General features: G+C 40.2%; 1 protein-coding gene across 5 annotated transcripts in view; it reads right to left on the bottom strand.

The window, feature by feature from the left end:
- LOC109433308 (putative epidermal cell surface receptor) overlaps window positions 1–10,085 on the bottom strand; it is a 177,761-nt gene extending 167,676 nt beyond the window's left edge. For 3 of the 5 annotated variants that reach the window (XM_019709737.3, XM_019709738.3, XM_029873234.2), the window contains exon 1: window positions 9,379–9,925. The gene's annotated coding sequence lies outside the window, so the exon portion shown is untranslated. The other 2 variants (XM_029873233.2, XM_029873232.2) reach the window with 2 other exon arrangements.
- Between the last annotated feature and the right edge of the window lie 14,144 nt (window positions 10,086–24,229).

The following is a 24,229-nucleotide window of genomic DNA, read 5'->3' as shown; positions in this document are numbered from 1 at the left end:
CTTCAAAAGCGATAGCGACAGAAATTTGGGAGCGAAAGTGGAGGTGGGTCGGCAACGAAATCTGCAAGCAAGCGTTAGACTTGAACCCAGAGGAACATCGTAGCAGAGTGAGACCCAGAGGCTGAGCTCAAACATAGACATAAAATAATTAGATGGACTATTGACCTGGCCACATGTCTAAGCGACGGCGACTAGTCGCTAGTACCAGCATTGGTGTTCAGAATCTATTGAAGTAAAGAACGATTTTTGCCATTAAATCACCCGCACTTTTGGTGGGCTAAAACTAATCTAGCAACAAAGGTTAGTTTAATTAAAACTTGGTGATGACGCAACATAACGCGAAGTAAATTTTTATCTTAATCTTAATGTGCTTTTAAAAGTCCTTTCTAAAACATTCTGCCCTATGTTGCATTTGGTTCGTTTCAATCGATCGGCGCGAAGAAATGCAAGAGTTATGACGACCGGGCGACCGAGAAACCCAGATGACGGACGGTGATGGTGATGGTGGTGATGATGATGATGATACTCATGTTGTAGATCGAGTGGTGTGGTGGCGTGGTGGTCTCTCCGTGGCTAATCGAGCTGAATGGCATACAGACGGCCATTACCCAAATGCCGGACATACCAATCGTTGTAGCGTTGCGAAACATTCCTTATGCAGCCAGCCAAACATCATCCAACAACCAACCAACAACAGAGATATCAGCATCGGCTCCCTTCTCAGGTTTCCACCTCCCACTGTCGCCCACAATCGAACAGCAAACTTCATAAAGAGCAACAACGATGCTCAGAAGAGACTCAGACCATTCGTCTACCACAGTCTACGGACTTCAGCTCCAGCGCGGCGGTGGTGCATCCAAGCAGCCTCAGTGTAACAACAGCGCTCGCAAGAAGCGAAGATGAGATGCTCTTTTTTTCCTGTAGGTAATGCTTCTGCTGTTGTTGGCGGTTGGTTGTTGCGCTTTCCGATTGAGTGCAAATGATGGTGGTGATGCAGCAGCAGCTCCATGTCGGCGAAGTAACCAACATGTAGCGTTCGATCGAAAGCACAAAACTCTAGTAAGAAAATTACTTTTTTTGTTTCGTTGTGATTTGCGTGTTTTTACTAGTCTTGGGAATTAAAACATATAAAGAGACCAAAGAACTAAGTTATGTTCTTGCACTTCTTATGTTCTTATGCAAATTTTTAACCATTTTCTAAACGAAAATTTTGTATAATAAATCGACTGCACCAACCGAACAAGAAATGCACTATCAATTTTAGTTGAATGAATTTAAGCATATTTTCCATTATGTTTGCGTAGTTTTCCACTCTAAAGCAAAAAACTTTACCGTTGAATGGCGTACGTTGCATACACACAATCGGTCTCGGTATATGTACAGTTTTTCAGATAGTCAACAGCTAATATCTTGGCAAAAATTTACTCTGGTCGGAATAATCACTAGTGATACAAATTAAAATAAAGGTTTTGTATTTATGTACACCAGGGTACTCAGATCGTGCACCGCGATGCAAATGATGCACCAAAAAGACTTCAAAAGTGCCTCACAATTGTATAGTATCAATACTTCAAATATTCTACCTTCGCTCAAAAGTTTCTAAGCTAAGCTGTTAACACATGCTACGAGTTATTTGTAGTGTATCTCAAAGAACTTTGCTAAAAACTCCACAATGAATCCAACTTCTATTTCTTCCGTTTTACATAGGATCTGAGAAATCATAAACAGTTTTCTAAAAATTATACTGAGAAACTGTTTTCGGTTTACAAACGAATTTTCTTCAGAACTGTCGTATAGAAAGAAAAAGTTGGACAGGAACCTTAGAAGGAGTCTAGGTATCCAAAGTTTTGTCTGAAATGTGCCAAAATTCTTCATTATTACTATTATTATTATTGTTATTAGCTTTATTAAAGTGATTTTCAGCCCGAAGCTGATTCATTTCCGAAAAATCTTCATGCCGAAGATGAAACGTACTCTCCAAGGTAACTCGCATATTGAGAAGTCGAGCTTGACAGAGACCAAACAGAAGGTGATCGAGCTCGTGAAGAATGAGCACAATGTGAATTAGAAGATAAAGCACATGGTAACGAGCATCAAGTCGATAGTTTCTGCAGGCCCTGTGGAAAGTTAACGAGTGAAGAGTCACACTCCAATGAAACAAAATCTCAGTCATAAATTTTACTGCGCATACTCTAACTTGAAGTATCATCATGGTTACTTCAAGTTACTTACTAAGTAATCAGCTCTTGAAGCCAAACTGTGCCCTGGCAAATATAAGAACAACATCCTATATTTATTATGTTTTTTTTTTGTGTTGCCATACTATAAAAAAAGCATCTTAGTAAAATTAAGAATTGTTTCTGCTCTATTGAATATGAGTTTCTTATATGTAATTTTTATGAAATTTTTCCGCCTTCCATGGAAAAGGGAGGGTTTTTTTGCATTACATATATAGATCTTGTGTAATGAGAGTAGTTTAACCCACAAAACCCCTCCCTTGGCTACGAGTTTACTTCCTCACATCATTGTACTTGCCTCACAATATATAAATTCATGCAATGGCAGGGAAAGAAAGCCCTTCAATTAATAACTGTGGCAGTGCTCAAAGACCACTAAGTTGAAGCGAGGCAGGCCATCCCTGGGCTGCAAAACGGTGAGTTGAAAAGGAGAGCGTCCAACATAGCTCTGGTTCTCACAAGTTCCTACCTCATGCTTCCACGGGTCGAGCGATGACAAAGACCGCCAGCTAAGAGTTGTGTGCTTAGCTGGTAGTGCAGCCTGGGCACTGTTGTCCTTCTGACTTCAGCTAGATCGAGGAGGTACGTCTCGAGCGTCTGTTCACCAAGGAGGTGCGGCTCAAACAGCGTCTGTTCTGGCATCCAGCGGATGAGTATGAAATGCTCCTCCACCGGAAGCTATACCTAAGGTGGCAGCCCCACCACGGTGGATAGGGGACCTTAGGCCAACAACCTACTGTCTCCGAACCCCAAAAAAAAACGCAGATTAATCCACCTAGTGGTGATAGTGCCTTTCTCGTCGAATATGTACTCATAAACTTTTCTTCGACGTTAGCCAAAATGTTCCTGAATCCTAAAAACACTTTACACTAGCAACAATTTTAACAAAGGCATCATCGATTTTTGAAACTTATTGATGATACATATTCCGATAATATGTTCAACAACAAAACAGAGCAGAAAAAGATCAGACCTCTCAGTTGACTGCTTGACCACCTTAACCCTAGTCGTGTATTGGGGTCATTGTGACCCCATTCCATCCACTACGGCAGCGGAGTGAGCTTCAGCTAATGCTTGAAGAAGGTTAACTTTATTCACAATCACAGATCACTTTGTGATTTTCGCCAATGTTTATTTCAGCACACTTTAGGCTATATTTTATTATCATTGGTAACACGATTCATGTAAAATTTGACCTTCCTACGAGGAAAATGCAGAAAATGTAGATTTTCCATTCAAATTTCAATCGCAATGAGAAGAGTGAGGGCTCAACCAGCCGCACCCAAATTGTGAGCAGTAATTTTAGAAGCATAAGGAGAATGGAGATTGAAAAACTGTATAAGGTTGATGCGATTAAATTATATTTTTATATAAAACGTTGATCCATCCTACTATACATTTACACCGCAGGAATCTGAAATGGTGTGATTTGAAGAGATCGGTTTGGTCACGATTTCGTTCTCTCGCATATATGAAGACTTTGATCATTTTTGCCTTTCTCGTACACTAAGTGTACTGGAAAGGCTATATGTATGTTCACTCCAAAAATGACTTTTTGATAGGAGGCCCGGAGGGTCTAGTCACATATACCAATAAACTCAGCTCGACGAGTTGAGGTGATGTCTGTGTGTGTGTGTGTGTATGTGTGTGTGTGTGTGTATGTATGTGTGTATGTGTGTGGTCAAAATAAACTCACATCACTTTTTTGAACTGAACCTCAACCGATTTTAATGACCGACGGTTCATTCGACGCAGAATCTGGTCCCATTGTTTCCTATTGAAAATGGTTCGGATCGGTCCAGCCGTTCCGGAGTTATGGCCATTTAGGTGTTCCGGACCGGTACCCCAGGAAGGGGCCAGATATAAAAACGCTACAAACCCATCCATGCGGCACATCAAACTACGGCATTTTCGATAACTTGATGAATGGTAAGCAGAAAAATAGTCTGAGACCATATCTGAACCGGTAGTGTCCCGGAACCGGTTCCGGGTGTCCCGACGGAAGTGGCCAAACATAAAAGTGAACTAAACCCATGCATGCGACATATCAAACCACGGCTTTTTTGATAACGTGATGAACAGTAAGCAGGAAAACATTCTCAGACCATATCGGAACCGGTAGTGTTCCGGAACCGGTTCCGGGTATCCCGTCGGAAGTGGCAAAATATAAATTTGATCTAAAACCATGTATGCGACATATCAAACCGCGGCTTTTTTGATAACCTGATGAACAGTAAGCAGGAAAGCATTTTCAGACCATATAGGAACCGGTAGTGTTCTGGAACCGGTTCCAGATGTTCCGCCGGAGGTTCCCATGTATAAAAGTTAACCAAACCCATGCATGCGACATATCAAATAGTGGCTTTTTTGATATCTTGATGAACAGTAAGCAGGAAAATATTCTCAGAACATATTTGAATCGGTAGTGATCCGGAGCCGGTTCCGGGTGTCCCGCCGAAAACAGCCAAATATAAAAGTGAACCAAACCCATGCATGCGACACATCAAATCGCGGATTTTTAGGTATTTTGATTTGGAAAAAAGTTTCCGACCATATTGGGGACTACCGGTAGTGTTCCCCAACCGATTACGGTTGCCCCATCGGAAGGAGAACCAAATCCATAAATTCGACACATTAAATGACTTTTTAGGTAACCTGATTAACGGTTAACAAGAAAAACAAATCAAAGACCATACTTTGGAAAACCAATAGTGTGCGGAAACCGGTTCGAGGTGCCACTACGGAAGTGGTCAAATGTAGAACGGAACCAAACGCATACACGCAGCACATTAACCCTCGAGCGATCGCGCTGTTGTATTTTGTACAACTTGTTGAAAAAATATCGCTTTTTGTACTCAGCGTTAGCGTGGTGCTGACGCAGGTAGCCAACCGCGCGAGTTACGGAAGGTTAAATAACGGCTTCTTCCATAACGCAAAGAACGGTCAGTAAAAAATAGTCTTAGGCCAAATTTACCGGTAGCGTTCCGGAATTAGTTTCGAGTGCCGCGCCGGAACTGGCGAAATGCACAAATGAACCAAACCCATGCATGCATTACATCAGTTTGAACCGAAAGTGATAAATTGTGAAATTGACCCAAACCCATGCGTGTGGTATTATAAAACCACGCCAATAATTGCTGTCAAATTACCTGGGTAAACTTTTAATTCGATAAACTAACTATATTTTAGTTTTTATTTAGTCTGTAGTATTTGTTTTTGAACACAAATCCTACAGATATTGTGATCACCAAACGGATCAGGTGTCGGAAAGCACCAAATTTGAACTTCCGGAAGTAGCAGCTGCACGAGGAGCCGCTGTAGATGTGAGTAACATCACTATATTGGATCATTCGTATTTACAGTGTATTCCACTGTGACATTTGATCTTTTTTTCAATTCGACAAATGTCGAATGAGCGGGGTACGAATTAAACAGTGTCGTATTAAAGAGTGATGAATACGCGGGGTTGACAGTACATCAAATAACAGCTTTTTTGATAACTTCTTCTTCACTACGTTCTTGTTTTCAACGGTCAATAAAATACAACCTAAAATGTGCAGAAAAAAACTTTGTTGAAGACCGCAAAGTGATCTGTGATTGTGTAAAAAGTTATATCTTAGCTTGATAGTATCGTCTTGATATTGATCAGCTTCCAGTGTTTAGCTCAAGCAGTCAACTGAGAACCCAGACAACCAGTCATCGTATAAGATGTTGCATAAGATGATAAAGTGGAGGCCATATGCGTGCATGCCTCCATTTAGGCGCATGTAAAATGTACGCATATCGCCTACACTTTAACATCTGATACAACATCTTATACGATGACTGGTTGACTGGGAAATCTGATAATATTCAGCTCTGCTTATACGTCGGACTATGTGCCATCAATAAGTTTTATGTCAATTCAAAGATGGCTTTGATTAAATGCTTGCTTTTCCTAAAAATATCAGGATTCAGGAACACTTTGAGTAACGTCGACATAGAACATATACGACGAGAAAGGCACTATCACCACTAGGTGGATTAATTAGGGTTTTTCATTTATAATCTTACCCAACGTTAATATGCTATCAAAAAAGCCACAATTTGATTTATCGCTTTGACATTTATTTTGTTAACCTTTATAATTCCGCTTTTTGATGTGCAGCTTGCATGGGTTTGGTTAAATTTTACGTTTGACTACTTCCGGCGGGACACCTGGAACTGATTCCGGTTGTCTCAAATATGATCTTAGACTATGTTTTTGTCAACTGTTCATCACGTGACCTGAAAAGCCGGAAATTGATGTGATTTGAGGCTATTTTCTTGCTAACCGTTCGGCAAATTTTTGAAAATGCCGCGATTTTATGTATCGCATGCATGGTTTTGGTTCACTTCTATCAAATCACACCCGCAACCGATTCCGAACTACTGTGGCCTGCCTGAGACTATTTTCTTGTTGACCGTTCATCAGATTATCAAAAACGCCGCTATGGTTTAGTTCCTTTCTATATTTTACCACTTCCGACGCGTTACTCGTCTTGTCACCAGTTCTGGAACACTACCGGTTCTCCCAAATATGGTCTGAGATTATTTGTTGGTTAACCGTTCATCTTGTTACTGAATAAGTCATCGATATGTCGCATGTATTGGTTCTCTTTTACATTTGATCATTTCTGGCGGGACACCCGTAATCAGTTCCGTAACACACTGATAGGGCTTGCGTCTATTTTCTTGCAACTGGTCATCATGTTACCTAAAAAGCCGTGATTTGAGGTTTCGCATGCATGGGTTTGGTGTCACTTCCGGCCCGGAACCGGTTGCGAAACTCTACCGATAGTCTCTTAAATAGTCTGAGCCTATTTGCTTGCTAAAGTTTATTAGGTTATCAAAAAAGCCATGGGTTTGGTTTAATTTTATATTTAGCCTCTTTCGGAGGGAACTAGTTTTGGCACTACTGACAGTCCATAATATGGTCTTAACCTACTTCCTCAATAACCGGTCATCAAGTTGTCGAAAAAGCCGTGATTTGATTTGCCGCATGCAAGAGTTTTGTCAACTTTTATATACGGCCACTTCCGGCGGAACACTTGGAACCGGTTCTGAAACACTACCGGTTCATATAAGGTCTGAGACTGTTTTCTTGCTAACTGCTCATCAGGTTATCGAAAATGCCGTAGTTTGATGTGCCGCATGCATGGGTTTGGATCACTTTTATAAATGACCACTTCCAGCGGGACATCCGGAACCGGTTCCGATACACTGCCGGTTCAGATATGGTCTGAGTCTTTTTTTTAAGCCAACCTTTCATTGGGTTATCAAAAAAGTCGCGCTTTGATATATCGCATGCCTGGATTTGGTTCACATTTATATTTGGCCACTTCCTGCGGGACTTCCGGAACCGGTTCCGGAACACTACCGGTTCATATATGGTCTGAGACTGTTTTCTTGCTGACTGTTCATCAGGTTATCCAAAATGCCGCAATTTGATGTGTCGCATGCATGGATTTGGTTCCCTTCTATATTTGGCCACTTCCGGCGGGACTCCCGGAACCGGTTCCGGAACACTACCGGTTCAGATATGGTCTGAGACTGTTTTCTTGCTGACTGTTCATCAGGTTATCCAAAATGCCGCAATTTGATGTATCGCATGCATGGATTTGGTTCACTTTTATATTTGGCCACTTCCGGCGGGACTCCCGGAACCGGTTCCGGAACACTACCGGTTCAGATATGGTCTGAGACTGTTTTCTTGCTGACTGTTTATCAGGTTATCCAAAATGCCGCAATTTGATGTATCGCATGCATGGATTTGGTTCACTTTTATATTTGGCCACTTCCGGCGGGACTCCCGGAACCGGTTCCGGAACACTACCGGTTCAGATATGGTCTGAGACTGTTTTCTTGCTGACTGTTCATCAGGTTATCCAAAATGCCGCAGTTTGATGTGTCGCATGTATGTGTTTGTTTCATTTTTATGCATGGCCCCTTCCAAGGGTACTGGTCCGGAACACGTAAATGGCCATAACTCCGGAACGGCTGGACCGATCCGAACCATTTTCAATAGGAAACAATGGGACCAGATTCCGCGTCGAATGAACCGTCGGTCATTAATATCGGTTAAGGTTTACTGCTAAAAAGTGATGTGAGTTTTTTGTACACATACACACATACACACATACACACAGACATCACCTCAATTCGTCGAGCTGAGTTGATTGGTATATGTGAGTCGACCCTCCGGGCCTTCTATCAAAAATTCATTTTTGGAGCGAAAGTATAGCCTTTCCAGTACACTTAGTGTACGAGAAAGGCAAAAAGGGATCAATCAATTTTCAAATAGGGTATGTGTGCCATCATTAATCTCATGCTCCCATATTCATCCTATTCGAAAACAAGCGATTACGGCACCGATTGATTCCGTTCTTTTTGTTTTCGTGGGTGCTCACTTCTAACAAAAAATACAAAAATACGAAACAAAACAAACAGCGCTTCAATCCTTTGTTTTTCGTAGGATGAAAATGGGAGCCACATGCTTAAGAAGGGAAACAATACCCTATACTATTTGGATAGGATAAATATGAGAGCATAATATTATTAAGAGCACGGCGACCCTATGCGCATATTCCTAAAAGATGCTTAGAGCAATCTTAAGAGAGCAAGCTTTTCTATAGTTCCAGTTTTACCTTATTTTACGGTAACCATCGCCAGCAGAGAGAAGAAAATCGATAAAAGAAAATTGCGCGCTCAAACAAGAGAAAGAAAAAAATGGAAAACAATTCCATTGCCCAGCAAGCAGGACACGGTTGATCACTTCCCAGTTTGGCGTCCAGAGTTTCTTAGCGTGAAAAACATGTTTTCAAACCTGTTGCAGCATGAAACGCTTCGTAGAATGTCTATCTCAATACGTGGCGGTTTGTGCGCATCTTCGCTCTTACTGAGTTTTCGGTATTTGTCGTTTAGTGTTCAATTATGCTCTCACACTTTCTATTTCAATGGGCACTTTCCGAAGCGAGAAATGACATCGAATTAACTTGTTTGAAAGTTTTGTATCCGCGCTTGTGGATTGACCAAACACAATCAGCTCATTCAAATGAAACAGATCCATTTGTGGTGAAGTAGGCAAGTTGGGTTAGTAATCAAAATCTGTTCTCACACTCACCTTTTTTGTCGACACGAATTTAAAGTTGAAACCAGAAATTCCTTCCACCTGCAACAATGTTATCCACGATTCAACTATTCAACGAAAACAAACTCACAGTCACCTTCCCAAAAACAAGCATTCCATAACAATAAACTCTACCTTAAGAGAACACAAAAATCAAGTGGGTATTACACAAGTTTTTCCGCGGCTCATGAATTCACTCACTTTCAGCATGCCATCAGCATAAACGTTCAACGCCAGCCGTCTTCGCTGTCACCGCAGTGTTGTGGAGACTTCTCTTCTTTCGACAGGGAACAATTCCCTTCGCACCCGCAGCCAAGAAACCTTGAGCGTGATTTCGATGCTCGAAGCAACGACGATGACGACGAAACGAAGGGTGGTAGGTAAGCCGGGAGCTTACACCAGATCACGACGAAAATCACCGCGGCAAATTTAAGCTGTTCTGCGTCTTCCACTCACTGCTGCTGCGTTGTGTTGAAACAATCCCAGCCAGCCAGCGCAGCGTCTTCAGAACCACATGAAGCTTAGCTTTCCAACCGCCAACACTCACCCCACAAAACTTCAACCAAAACAAACCAATCGTCCGAAGGACTTGGAAGCGACACGTGACGCGCGGACAACCGGCACCGTTGGCATCCAGAACTCAACTGGCGGCGGCAAGTTAGTCGCAGTCGCTCGGTGAGCTCAACGCGCGGGTCGGCGTACAGGTGAGAAGCTGGCGCAACGTGGTGAGCGACGCGGCGCGCATCAATTTGGAATCACGCACGGAACCGCCAAACTACCCAAAATTGAGTTCTTTTGACGCAATCCAATAGTTCGGCCCAATAAGCCAAATTTGAGTAAATCGATTAAACTCACACTAGGTAAATTGCCTTCACCTCCAGCAAAAACATTTACTTAAGAGTAGGTAAATTCAACCCAAGACCCCCCCTCATTCAACCCAAATTTGAGTAAACCTGCATTTACCCAAAATTGGCTTATCGGGCTCAAGGACCCCCGTTGGGTAGATGCATCTCTGTTTGTTTTTGACAACATCGGTGAGGGAAAACAACCTAATTTTGGGTAACTAGTTTATTCGATATACTCAGCTTTGAGTAAAATCGACCCAAAAATTAGGTAGTTTAATTTCTCCGTGCGGCGACTAAAGTTGCGCGGTATGCGATGAAGACGCTTCAGCTTCCAGCTACAAGCAGAATGCGGCGTGATGAGGGGCGGCATGTTGATGTTGTTGATGCGCGCATAGCTTAGCGGGCGTCGAGACTCGAGAGAGACGAGGAAATTTGTGAGAATCGAGAGCGCTCTCTGTTTTGATCGTTGATCGTGGAGTCCATTATTTCGATATGTTTCTCTTGTACCGGAGAAGTCTAATGTCAGGCGCAATCAAAATGGTACACTTAACGAAATATATTCAGGATACATGAACACATATCGTTCGGGCTGAAACATTCCGCCGTTCAATATGGTGCTCAAGAACCAGATGAATTGGCCAATTTTTGATCGTTTCTCAAACCAAGCTTGCCACAACTTCATAATTTTGCAAAACAAGACTCTATAGAAGTTTTAGATACATTGACCAATTCTCCGAATGTTCCACAAACGTGGTGCCTCCCGGAAAGTGACCACTTTTAGAGCGATATCGGTAACTCCAAATTTGACGTTTTTGAGTCGAATATATATATATATATATATATATATATATATATATATATATATATATATATATATATATATATATATATATATATATATATATATATATATATATATATATATATATATATATATATATATATATATATATATATATACATATATATATATATATATATATATATATATATATATATATATATATATATATATATGGGCAAGCCTTGTATTGCCCATTTTAAATGTGCTGGTGTAGTTTTTTTTTATAATTATATACTGCATTTATTTATTTTATTGTATTGTTTTTGAAAATCTTCGCATCTCATGCATATTTTAGTAATGTCACAGTTTTTTTTTAAATAAATCATGTAGTTTATTTTCCCAACTTTTTCTACATCTAAACATAGCCACCATGAAGTCGAATTGAACCGTGCAAAAATCATGCCGATCGTTCTAATATTTCATCGACTACAAAGGGTATGCAAAGGGTCATGCAAAGACTGACTGTTGTCGAATAACCGGGGTAAACTTTTAATTCGACAAACTGGTCACCTTACGTCACCATGCTCATTGACATTTGGCAACTCTATTTTTGTTGTTGTTTTGATTTCCGGGTTTGTTATGGAACATTATTTCAACAGATATTACAGCGGCGCGGATGAAAAGCTCGTTCTTCCTACGATTGTTATTTACCATCCCAAGTTTATTCCGGTTGGTCGCCAGGTGGTTTTGAGTGTCGAATAGCACCAACTCAGAACTTCCGGAATTAGCGGCTGCAAGAGGAGTTGCTGCGGGTGCGAGTATAAGCGCAATATCAAACTGTTGTGCATTTACAGCACAAACTCATTTGTGTTTGAGTTTGAGTTTGTGTTTACAGTGTACATCGCTGTGACATTTGAACACTTTTTATTTCGACATTTGTCGAATAAGCGGGGTACGAATTAAAAAGTGTCGTATTAAAACGTGTCTTACCAGCGGGGTAAGACGGTACAATAGAACATCGTGTATGTAGGGTCTTGTACCATTTGGGCAGGTGTACCTATTTTGGGAACTTCCGCTATAACTTAGTCAATTTCAGACCGATTGATTTGAAATTTTGTCCAGAGTTAGGCACGTACAGTATCTAAGTCTATACAAAAATTCAAATCAATCGGTATGAAATTGACTTAGTTATAGCGACAAATGCCCAAAATAGGTACACCTGCTCAAATGGTACAATACCCTATATAACATAATAGAACAGAACGTCTAAGCTTTTTACCTGAGAAACAAACAGTTTGAAACAAATTATATCCATGGTTTAATTTTTGTTAAGAGAATTCCACCCTTTCATTACAGTGTACAATTCCTGGAGAAATTTCTGGAGGAATCCTTGGAGGAATCCCTGGATTCTTGGAATAATGCGTGTATAAACTCCGGGAGGATTATTTCCTGAAGCAATTTCTGGATAAATTGCCGTTGTAATTTCTCTACGATTTACTGGATTAATTTCTGCAAGAATTACTGAGGTAATTTCTGCAGGAATTCCTAGGGTAATTCTTGGTGGGATTCTTAAAGGTATTCCTGGAGGAGCCCCAGAATTAATTCCTGAAGAAATGCCTTGATGAATTCCTGGAGGAATCCCTATGAAAATCCCTGGAGGTATTCCTTTAAGAATTCCTGGAGGAAATCCTAGAGCGATCCCTAGAGGATTCCCAAGCAAAGCTCCTGAAGGAATGCCTGGAGACATGCCTGTGCGAATTCCTGGAGGAATATCTAGAGAACTTCCTTAAGAAATCTTCAGAGGAACTCCTGGAGGAATTTATGGAAGATTTTCTTGAAGAATCGCTGGAAAACTTTCAGGTAGAATCCCTAGAGGAAGAATTTCTGGAGAAATTTTTCTAGGAATCCCTAGTTGAATTACATGAGGTATCACTAGAGAAATACCTACAGGAATTCGTCGAGGAATCCTTAAGAAATCTCCAGAGGAACTCCTGGAAGAATCTCAGCTGCAATTCTATTTTTAATTTCCAGAGGAATTTCTGGAGGAATTCCAGGAAAAATTCTTGGGGGAATATGTGGATGAATTATTGCAGGAATCTCTGGAAGAATCTTTGGAGGAATCCCTGAAGGAATTTCTGGTAAATACCTGGACCAATTCCTGAAGGTATTCCTGGAGGGATCCCTAGAACCAATTCCTGAAGAAATCTCTGGAGGAACCCTTGGAGTTATACCTGGAGGAGATATTTCTGGAAAAAAAACTTCAAGGTAACCCTAGAAGAATTCCCGGAGGAATACCTGGAAAAACTCATGAAGAAATTCTTGAAAGAATTTCAAAAAGGAATCCTTGGAGGATTTTCTGGATCAATTCCTGGATCAATTCTTGGGATAATTCCTGAAGGTATTTTTGGTGGCACTTCTGGATGAAATCCAGAATTCCTGAGGGAAATTCTGCAGGATTTCCTGGGGTAATTCCTGCTGGAATTCTAAAAGGTATTCCTGGAGGAGTCCCAGAACTAAATCCTGAAGGAATGCCTGGAGGAATCTCTATATAAATCCCTGGAGGAATGCTTGAAGGTATTTCTAAAAGAATTCCTGGAGGAATTCCTAAAAGAATTTGTGGAGGAATTCCAAGAGCAGTACCTAGAGGAACTCCTGTAGAAATTCCAGTAGACATACCTAAGAGATTTTTTGGAGAAATCTCTAGAGAAATTTCTTGAGCTATCTTCTAAGGAACTCCTGGAGGAATCTCTAGAGTAATCCATAGAGGAATTTCTGAAAGATTTTCTGGAAGAATCACTGGAGAACTTTCAGGAAGAATCCCTGGAGAAATTCTTGGACAAATCACTGAAAGAATTCCTGGAGGAGTTCCTGGATGAACCCCTGGTGGAATCTTTAGAGGAATTGCTTGAGGTATATCTAGAGGAATACCTGGGGGAATTTCTAGAGAAATCTCTGGCGGACTTTATGGAGGAATTCCTGGACAAATCCCTGTAGGAATTTTTAGGCAAATCCCTGAAGGAATTCACAGAGGAATCCTGGAACACCTCCTGAAGGAATTTCTGGAGGAATTCCATATTATCATCACAGAAGGAATTCCCGAGTGAATTTCTGAAGAAACCCCATGAGGAATTCCTAAGGGAATCACAGGAGAGTTTTCTTAGCGAATTCCTGGAATAATTTCTGTAGGAATCGCTGGATGAAAAAAATAAACAAATCCATGCCTGCAATAATTTCTAGACGAACAATTTAAGACTTTTTAGATACGTTCCTCAAAGATTCTGATATGCATATTTACTTTCAGATTCCGATGTTACTATACATAGAGTCTTTCATAAGTCTTCATTTGGATTCCCCAATGAATGTTCCGCTCATTCCTGGGAAACCTGCTGGTTGGTGGCAGCCGTCTCAAGCCAGTTGCCCAGGCCCCGGTTCTCCCGGACCTGTTTCCTCGGGACGAAGTAGGCACACCACGGAAGCTAGAAACCAAGGCCTTTTCTCGGTGGCTATCGACGCCAACCTTGCCAGCCACCACCGTTGTCGCCTCTCCGTTGTTCACCACCCACGCTGCCGCGCCCGGTCATTCCGGGCCTACTTCTTCGGGACGAAGCCGTTGTCGCATCCCGGTGGGACAGAAATCCCTGGCTTTTCCTTTGCGGCTATTGTGGCCCACATGGCCGTAGTCACCGCCGTGTTTGCCACACCATTGTCTTTTTAGGCAAACATTCAATTGGGGACTTCGAAGGTGATGGTTTTGTTTGCGGTTTTCTGTGAGAAAGTGAAGGAGGGAAGATTTTTTTGCTTTTTTTCACTCATACGCCCATAAGAAACCCCGTACACGGAGAAACTGAAAAACTCAAAATTAGGTACTTTTAAACTCAATTTTGAGTTCTTTTTCATCTCCCTTTTCATGCGCTCTTTCTATTGTTGTCAGAGAGTGAAGAGAGAAACAACCCATCTTTTGGAGTTCCGCACGCAGAACTCGATGTACACAGCGCAACGAGTAACTTTCACGCAGCGACCGAAAAGACAAAAGAATTTTCACGCAGATTTGTGTAACACCGTGTCAACACAAAAAATGTGCTGATCCGGTGTTACACAAATCTGCGTGAAAATTCTTTTGTCTTTTTGCTCGCTGCGTGAAAGTTACTCGTGCGCTGTGTTGTTTCATTTAAGGGTGCGTGCGTCAAGCCAACACTGAGTTTCTAGCACAGTACTCAAATTTGAATGAATACAACCTAGTCAAAATTTCGGTTGGGTGGAAAAAACTTAAAATTAGGTATTTTTTTCACATGGAAGCAAGCGGGAACAACCCAACAAAAACATCGATTCCATCAACTCAAAATTGGCTAGACGCACGCAACCCCGAAGTTGGGTGGAAAGAACTCACTTTTGGGTAGTTTCGTCTCTCCGTGTAGGAAGAAGAGTGTTTCCCGGCTGATCAACCTTCGTAGTCGCGAATTGGCAATTCAAATTTGACAATTGTTGCACCGCACGCTAGATTGGTTTTGTTAAATACTTTTGTAGGTGTTATAACTATGTAATTCTTCATTACACCAACGAACCTAACCTCAAAATGACTGACAAATCTCAGGTCATTTTGACAGATGTAACATGAGAATGAAAAGGACGGCAACAAGATCGATAAAGTAGAATATGTTATTTGTCTTTTTCGTGCATGTGTGTGGTCTGTCAAAATGACCTGTGAATTGTCAAACATTTTCGTGGCTAGCTTTGTTGGTGTAATGAAGAATTAGGAAAATCACGCCTGTTTCCAACAGCACAGCCTGAAAGCAAACAAAAGCATGGCGGTGTTAACGTTACTTGACATTCTTTTGCTAGTTGATTAAGGGTCTGTGTCAATTGGCGAATTAAAATTAATTTTTACTTAAATTTGACAGTTCAACACTTAAACTTGACAGTTCTCCTAGGGAAATAATTATCGAACTGTCAAGTTTAGGTGAAATTTTATTTTAATTCGCCAATTGACACAGACCCTAGGAATCCGTGGAGCATTTTTCATTTTCAACTTCAAAATTAAAAATAGTATACTTTCATTAATTAGATCAAAAATTGTACTTGTTCGGAAACTTTTATTTCATTACCATGACAAGGTTCTCGTGGAGTAATAGCAGCTATCCTAATAAACTCAGTAATAGCACGTTTTTTCCAAGATGTAAAGCATATAGGGACCTGAAAAAATGAAATAAATTGTGGTAAAAACTCACGATCTCAAAACATCGCTTCCATGATTCTTGTTGGATTGTGCATGCTATAACCACAGACAAACAGACGTATCACTTGGAACAATTTGCGATAAAAATCATCGTCACGAAAACATAATCGCCCAATGCTAACCAGGCAGTGTTACGCAAACCACTCAGTAGGTGGCAGTAGTGAGCAAATGTCAAACAGGAGCACAAACGATGCGAGCGCCGTGACCGAGCGATTTGCGAACTACAAAATATTTGAACTAACCGGTAAAAAGGGTAACGATGAGAAGTGAGTAGAGTGAGACGTCTGTTTGTCTGTGCTATAACTGATACTCAAAATAATTGGGACAGGTGAAATTTTCCCTTTTCAAAAAACGTTCAACTAGCTGTAATTTTTCGAAAAGGGTATCAAATATTCTCAAATTTGTATTGTAAGTTCATGAACTAGTTGTGTGTCAGTGGTCCAATTTTGGAAAAGATCGGCCTATTCTACAAGAAGTTGGAAATATTCTAGAAAAAGGTATAATTATGCGATAGCCATAATGTCGGAATGTCGAAAGTAAAGCGTGAAAAACGACGATTTTCCACATTTGGGAAGATTCGCTAATGTGCAGCGCACAGAAATTATTGTGCATCCTAGCTTAATCACTCAGATCCTGCTGATCTGAGTCAGCTGCCATAAGATTGCGCCCGTTTGATTTATACACGGCGGCTGACAGCTCCACCCGGCGGCTGCAAAGCAGTTTTAGCCAAGGTGCACACCGTGTACAAATCATACGTGCGCGGTCTGGCGCGATCTGAGGCTGCGCGTTTCGAACGCAGCTTGCTGAGAATCTAAGATAAGCGCGACAATAAGACATTGCGCGCTGATTCTATGGAATATAGCCATTAGACCACCACGCGCCTCCTACTCCTTCTCGCCGCTGGGAAGAGTTCGATGGTATTTCACAACAAGTCAAAGCGAGAAATGCCAGCGGGCGTATTGCCTCCCCAAAAAGGCCGGAGCCGTTATGCCCCTCTTTTCCCTACATTTTGAACGACTGTATGAACATTTTAAAATTTTCATACTCGTTTTTCTCGGAACCTTGATTTTCTAGCTACCTAGTTCTAGCATTAACCTCTACGTACCCGACCCCCGACATCTCATTTTCAAAATGCTGAATTTTCGTCAATTTTCATCCGTTTTTCTTGAAGTCGCCCTCAATCGATCATAAATTGGTGCTAGTTTATTATACTCAAGTGGCCATGCAATATCCGGAACCATTACGGGGATATTCCGGATTGTGCTTGGGTCAGGGGGTTGCCAAAATGGCTTAAAGTGATTATTTCGTGTGATATTGTGTTTGAACCATGGATTTTCAGCGATTTTTTTGTCGCGAACAGTGAAACACAATTGCGATAGATAGATTTGTATACTCATTTCCAAAATGCTGGCACTTTATCAATTTTCATGGCTTAAAGTGATTATTTTGTATGTAATTGTGTGTGAGAGGCCCCCGCGGAACCTGTCCCAGGTGTTCTAGAGCGGCCACATCAGTTGATACATACTTTAGCCAATTTTTTCTGACCCCTTCTCTCGAAATCATGAAGATTGATATGTCGCACGGCATGTTTATAGGTTGAAAACCAGAAGTGTCCCCAATGAGGCTGCGCGGAACCTGTCACGGGGATCCGGATGAGTCACAGTTGAGTTTGATTGTTCGCAACAAAATATTCGCTGAAAATCAAAATACACATAAAACGCGACGCGAGACAGGACACAAAACTTATAGCTCTTACAACAAGCACAAACCTCAATAAATTGAAGTCAAACACAATAACAAACGAAATCACTTTTAGCCATTTTGGCAACCACCCTGACCCCAACACAATTCGGAATATCTCCGGAATGGTTCCGTATATTGCATGGCCACTTGAGTATACAGTCAGGTTTTTTTTTACGCGGGGGATACGTACCGCGTAAAAAAACTCAGTTCAAAATTCAAAAAACCGCGTAAAAAAAGTCTCACCATTTCTCGACGAATCATGCAAAAATTAGACGATGATTTTTTTTTGTGTAAATGAAAACCGCGTAAAAAAAAAACCTGACTGTAATAAACTTGTACCCATTTATAATTGATTAAGGGCGACTTAAAAAAAATCGGATGAAATTTGACAAAATGCCAGCATTTTGAAAATGAGTTGTCGGGGGTTGGGTACGTGAAGGTTAATAACCCGAGCAAAGTCTGACAGCAAATCGAAAACTAATTTTGATGTTGTGATATTGCAAATTATGATTACTCAGGTTGATGTCGTTTTGGTTGTTTTAACGGTTAAAACATCAAAAAAGAGAACAGAAAAATGTTCCTGTGAGAGCAAGTTGAAAATAATTCCTGCTATCAGTGATGGCAAATTGATTACTGTTTTTGCTATCAGTGTGAAAAAATGGAAAAATCGTTAAATTTAGAGTTTTTTCGAATAATATGGAAACCTAAATGCAATACGTTAATTGCACTGATGGTATATCATTAGATGCTTTATACAAGGTCGCCTAGAATTTTGAAATGACTTAAAAACTTAAACATTTGTGATTATTTTAAATGGCAGCAAAACGATATCAAAATTTGAAATCGAAATTAATCAAGACAATCTGATATCAATTTGCTACTGATTACAAATCGTGTTTTCGATTTGCTATCATTTTGTTGTTAGTCTTTGCTCGAGAAACTTTCGTTGAGAGCTTGAGCTTGAGCTTGATTGACCGCCCGTGGATGCTACTACAGTATCATCAGACCAGCTACACTCACACAAGGAACCAATGAGATATTTGCTGGGATCTAGCAGGCATCTTCACTCTTCAGTGTGTGAGCGTTGGTGATCTTCTATTTTAGGCGACAATTGCGCCTGCTGTCACATGAGGTTGCAAGTCAATGTGGGGAAGGGGAAGGAAGTGATTTTTGCAATCATTTGATCAGAAAAAAAATCGGGATATTTCTTCTTAGCACCAGAGTTCTACAGAACAAAATTGGAGGATTCCTAAGTGGGATCAGAAATAAAGAAAATACTTCGTGGTACTAAAGCTCTACAAAAAAGTCTAGGAAATTGAGTTCTGAAAATCAAAAAAATACTTCAAAGTTTCTACTCTTAACATCAGAGTTCTACAAAATAAAAAAAAAATAAAAAAAAAATTCAAATTTCCAGTAATACAAAAAAATCTTCAGGGTATTTCCTTTTGGCACCAAAATTCCATAAAAGATCTTAAAATTTCTTATCGAGTTTAGGAATTTGAAAAAAAAAAAAAATACTTCGGGGAATTTCTTCTTGGCACCAGAGTTCTACACTACAAAATACGACAATCCCTAATTAAGAATCAGAAATTAAAAAATTCAACAAATTTCTGCGTACCACAAGAGTTTTACAAAAATCTTAGAATTCCAAATTGAGTTCAGAAGTTCTAAAACATTTTTTTTTACGTCCGGATCTACAAAAAATATGAATATTATTAATTGAGAGAAGAGATTCGAAAATTCAGGGCATTTAATTCTTGCACCATTGTTCTACAAGAAAGTCAGAGGACTCCCAATTGATCGGCGTTAAGTCAGACTGGACCATCTGTTTTTCAATGATTTTGGGAACATGTCCTGCAAAGGCCCAGGATATCAAATGAAGCGGTTTATTTTTTGAAGAACTATTACTCTTCCATGAAATAAAGCATCTGCATCAAAATAACATTGAAAAGTTCGGGGTTATTTAATTGCTTCGCTTATTTTTAACTGCCCAAAAAATCGCGTAGTCCACTCTGATTGAACGCCGACCAATTGGGATCGGAAAATTAAGCAAGAATGCCGAACAACAACTCTGTAAATTGGTATTACTTCTTCTTCTTCCTGGCGTAACGTCCTCATTGGGACAAATCCTGCTTCTCAGCTTAGTGTTCTATGAGCACTTCCACAGTTATTAACTGAGAGCTTCCTCTACCAATGACCATTTTGCATGCGTATATCGTGTGGCAGGCACGAAGATACTCTATGCCCAAGGAAGTCAAGGAAATTTCCTTTACGAAAACATCCTGGACCGACCGGGAATCGAACCCGTCACCCTCAGCATGGTCATGCTGAATACCCGTGCGTTTACCGCCTCGGCTATATGGGCCCACGAAATTGGTATTACCTACTGACCCGATTGGCACAAAAAGGCGAGGAGTGCAGAGAGCACGATGGTCGGAAAAGCAGCGTCATTGGGCAAAGATGTTTTAATTCTGGCGTAGTGCATAAAAAAATGTATGTGTTATGTATGCATGTACACGCAAAACAAGAAAAGCTACCAAAAATTGAGATATGCCTTTTCTGCCAATTTATGTATTAAAAACGTACAGAAAATGTGATAAATCATAATCCATTCGTTGTATTAAGATGCGCTACACGGTTCCATAGCTTCAATACCACTACACACAAACACCTCCATTCAAACCCCAGACGTTGAACTGGGTTGCGTCTAAAAATAACTTTCGCTTCGCTGCTGAGCTTCGCGTCCTATTGTTATCATGGAATTTTCCACTTGCAAACAGCAACCTGCTGGATGCGGGCTTTTCAGTGCACAATGGGTCTAGAGTCGTATTTACGAAGACAAAATTGTTTCTGCCAAGTCTTGTCATTTATTTTTTTTTACATTATTGTGAAATGCCTTTTGCCTTTGGTCATATTTTAGTCGAGTCCAACGATACATGAAGACCAATACATTAGTCACAAACTTTCAAAATTTAATTTAATTCGGTTCGCTTAGTCCTAAGGTACAGTAATTTGATAAACGGAAGTCAAAAACTAGATATAGATAGAAGGGCTTTAATTTCGTGTAAAGTTGAATAATCAATCAAGCCCAAATTTGCACCAATTAAATCAAACTCGTTGAGGAACAAGTAATCAAAATTTGAATAGTTTTGGTGGACTTTATAAAAGGATACAACTTGCTAAAAATGTTTTAGGCAATTTTTAAAACTTAGCATGCTTTTGTATATACCACTAGGCGGTGCTAGAGGTCAAGCAAATTTTAAATTTAATATATCTCAGAATTCTGGTCACTTACAAAGTTGGTGTCTTTGACAATGTTGTTTGGTAGGTCAAGGGCTTACAGTTAATGGTCCACTTGTTTCGAATTTTTTCCACAAGGAAGCGCAAGTTACACATTTGCAAAATTATGGAAATGAATGTTTTTTTTCGTAAAGCAATCAAAATGCTGTAATTTAGTTTTCTTTGAAAATATTTAAGTCAAGTCAAAGGTTTTTCAAAGAGCTATATATTAGTCATAAATGTGCAAAATTTCATTTCATTCGGTTCACTTAATCCAGAGATAAAGCAGTTTAACGAAGAACACTCAAATATGAAACATTTTACTAGAGTCGCTCCAACTTCATGTAAAACTATCCAATCGAGCTCAAATTTGTACCATTTATAGCTAATTAGTTGTGCAACTAGCAGATAAAATTTGAGAATATTCCCTACACATTATAGAAAGTTGCAGGTTGCTGAATATATTCGAGATAATAAGTAAAAGATACATGCTTCTACTAATTTGCAACTAGCGCCGTCTACTGGCAGAATCCTGAACCAATCAGCTAATCAACAGAAACGCCTTAATAAACCAAACAACATTGCCGAAGAAACCAACTTTCTATGTAATCAGAGTTCTGAGATATATGGAATATAATAATTAATTTATCGTCAGCGCTACCTAGTGGTGGAATTTTGAATCAAACGGCCCATCACCAGTAAAACCTTGGCTGGCCTAACAACTTTGCCAAGTATACCGAATATTTAAGTAATCATGGTGCTAAGATGTACGGTATGGAAATTTCGCCAGTGCTACGTCTTGTTGTCTGTGATATCTGTCATACCAGAGATAAACAGACGTAACACTGATGAAATGTTTATACCAAATATCTCATCATCCTGGTTACTTAGAGAGTTGGTGTCTTCGGCAATATTATTTGGCTGGTCAAGAATTAACAAATGATGGGCCGTTTGATTCAAAATTCCACCACAAGGTAGCGCTAGTGAGCAAACAAATATTGTATTCCATGATCTCAGGACTCAGATCACTTAGAAAGTTGATGTCTTCGGCGATGTTGTTAGGTTGGTTACGGCCGCTCAGTTGATTAGCTGATTAGTTCAAGGTTCTGTCAGTAGGCGGCGCTAGTTACGAATTAATTGAAGCATGCAACTTTTATTTATTACTAGCTGTCCCGGCAAACGTCGTACTGCCTGCCTACTGTGTTTTTTGACATTCAGCTGCATAGGGACGTCCCCCGCAAAGTCTTCTGTATGGGAGCCCCCCGTTCCAAAGACCGGAGAAGTCTCACACCAAGCTAAGAACCTTCCCCGGCCCCGAAAGCACCCACACACAAAATTTCACACCGATCGGTTCATTAGTTTCCGAATCCATAGCGGTCAGACAGACAGACGGACAGACAGACAGAAATTCATTTTTATATATATAGATTTCAAATATATTCAGCAAGCTGTAACTTTTTCAAAAATGCACCAAATATTCTCAAATTTTTCCTGCCAGTTGCACAACTAGTAAGCTATAAACGGTTCAAATTTGGGCTCGATTGGATAACTTTACATAAAATTGAAGCAACTCTAATAAAGTAGTTCATATTTGAGTGTTCTTCGTTTAATTGCTATATCTCTGGATCAAGTGAACCGAATGAAATGCGACATTGCACAATTATGACTAATACATAGCTCTTTGAAAAACCTTTGACTTGACTTAGACACGTTCAAAGAAAACAAACTTACAGCTTGTTCAGGGGGAGCGACACTAGTTTTGTCAAGCCACACAATCTCAAAAAAAAAAAAACGAATAAAGTCGCTAAAACCCGCAAAAGTTTTTCGGGTTTTACTGGGTTCTTCCGTATTTTTTCGACTTTTTTTGGGGTTTTTCGGCTTGGCAAAACTAGTGCCGCTCCCCCCGACCTTGTTGATTACTTCACGAACAAATATCAATCATTTGAATGATTTTGCAAATGTGTAACTAGCGCCGCCTAGTGGACCATTAACTGTAAGCCCTTGACTCACTTAACAACGTTGTCGAAGACACCAACTTTCTAAGTGGTGAGAGTCCTGAGATATATGAAATTTAAAATTTGCCGTTTATTGGTGGAATTTCTAATTAAACGATCCATCACCATCCATCATGGCATCGCAAATAAAATTATTAGAAAGCAGACTTTTGAATCAGTTTAACCAGACGAACCACCCTAACATAACAATAATAGGGAATAGAATCAACAATTGAAAATAAACTTTTTAAAACACAATATGTGTCTTAAAACTTAAAGCCGAAGCTTAAACAGTTTTGTCTTCGCAAATACGGCTCTGGACCCATTGTGCACTGTGGCGGCTGTATCACTTCCATCACCAAGCCAAGTTTGTGTTGATGATGATGGCTTTCAGTCTCTTGTCTATTCATGTGCAGTTATAGCCGTGCTGGTTAGAGCGCAGGATACTGTGTATCACCATGATAGTGACTCGGTTCGATTCCCGCCGCCGCCCTTATTTCTTTTTAAACATGTATTGGTATTTGATGCCGCCGCTGCTGCCATGATCAGTCTAAAAATAGAACAAATAAAGAGAAACCAGTGCGACAGAGCACACGCACACATGCGAAATTTTGCTTTTCCAGATTCTAGGAAGCCAATACAATTTTTGGTATACTGCCACCTACCAATTTTTGTATTTGCAAGGCCCTAATACAATATTTGTATATGTTTCATACCCAATTGTATTAGAATCTGCCAATCTCAGGTTGCGTGTAGTAATACCACATTGCAGTATGGATGAAGTGATACATTTGGTGGGGGTTTAGTTATCTCAGTCACGTGCAGAGCAGACAAATTGGTTGGATTTCATGAAGATCGTACCGGCTTATTGCATCAGTCCTTCCAGAGCAATGTTGAATAGTAGGTAGTTAAAAGTCCATCACGCCTTTTTACAGTCCACAGTGGTTGGTTTACCCAATTCTTTACA

The sequence above is a fragment of the Aedes albopictus genome, chromosome 3 (assembly GCF_035046485.1).
Source record: "Aedes albopictus strain Foshan chromosome 3, AalbF5, whole genome shotgun sequence".
Lineage (NCBI taxonomy): Eukaryota > Metazoa > Arthropoda > Insecta > Diptera > Culicidae > Aedes > Aedes albopictus.
This window is presented reverse-complemented; position numbering and strand designations above follow the sequence as displayed.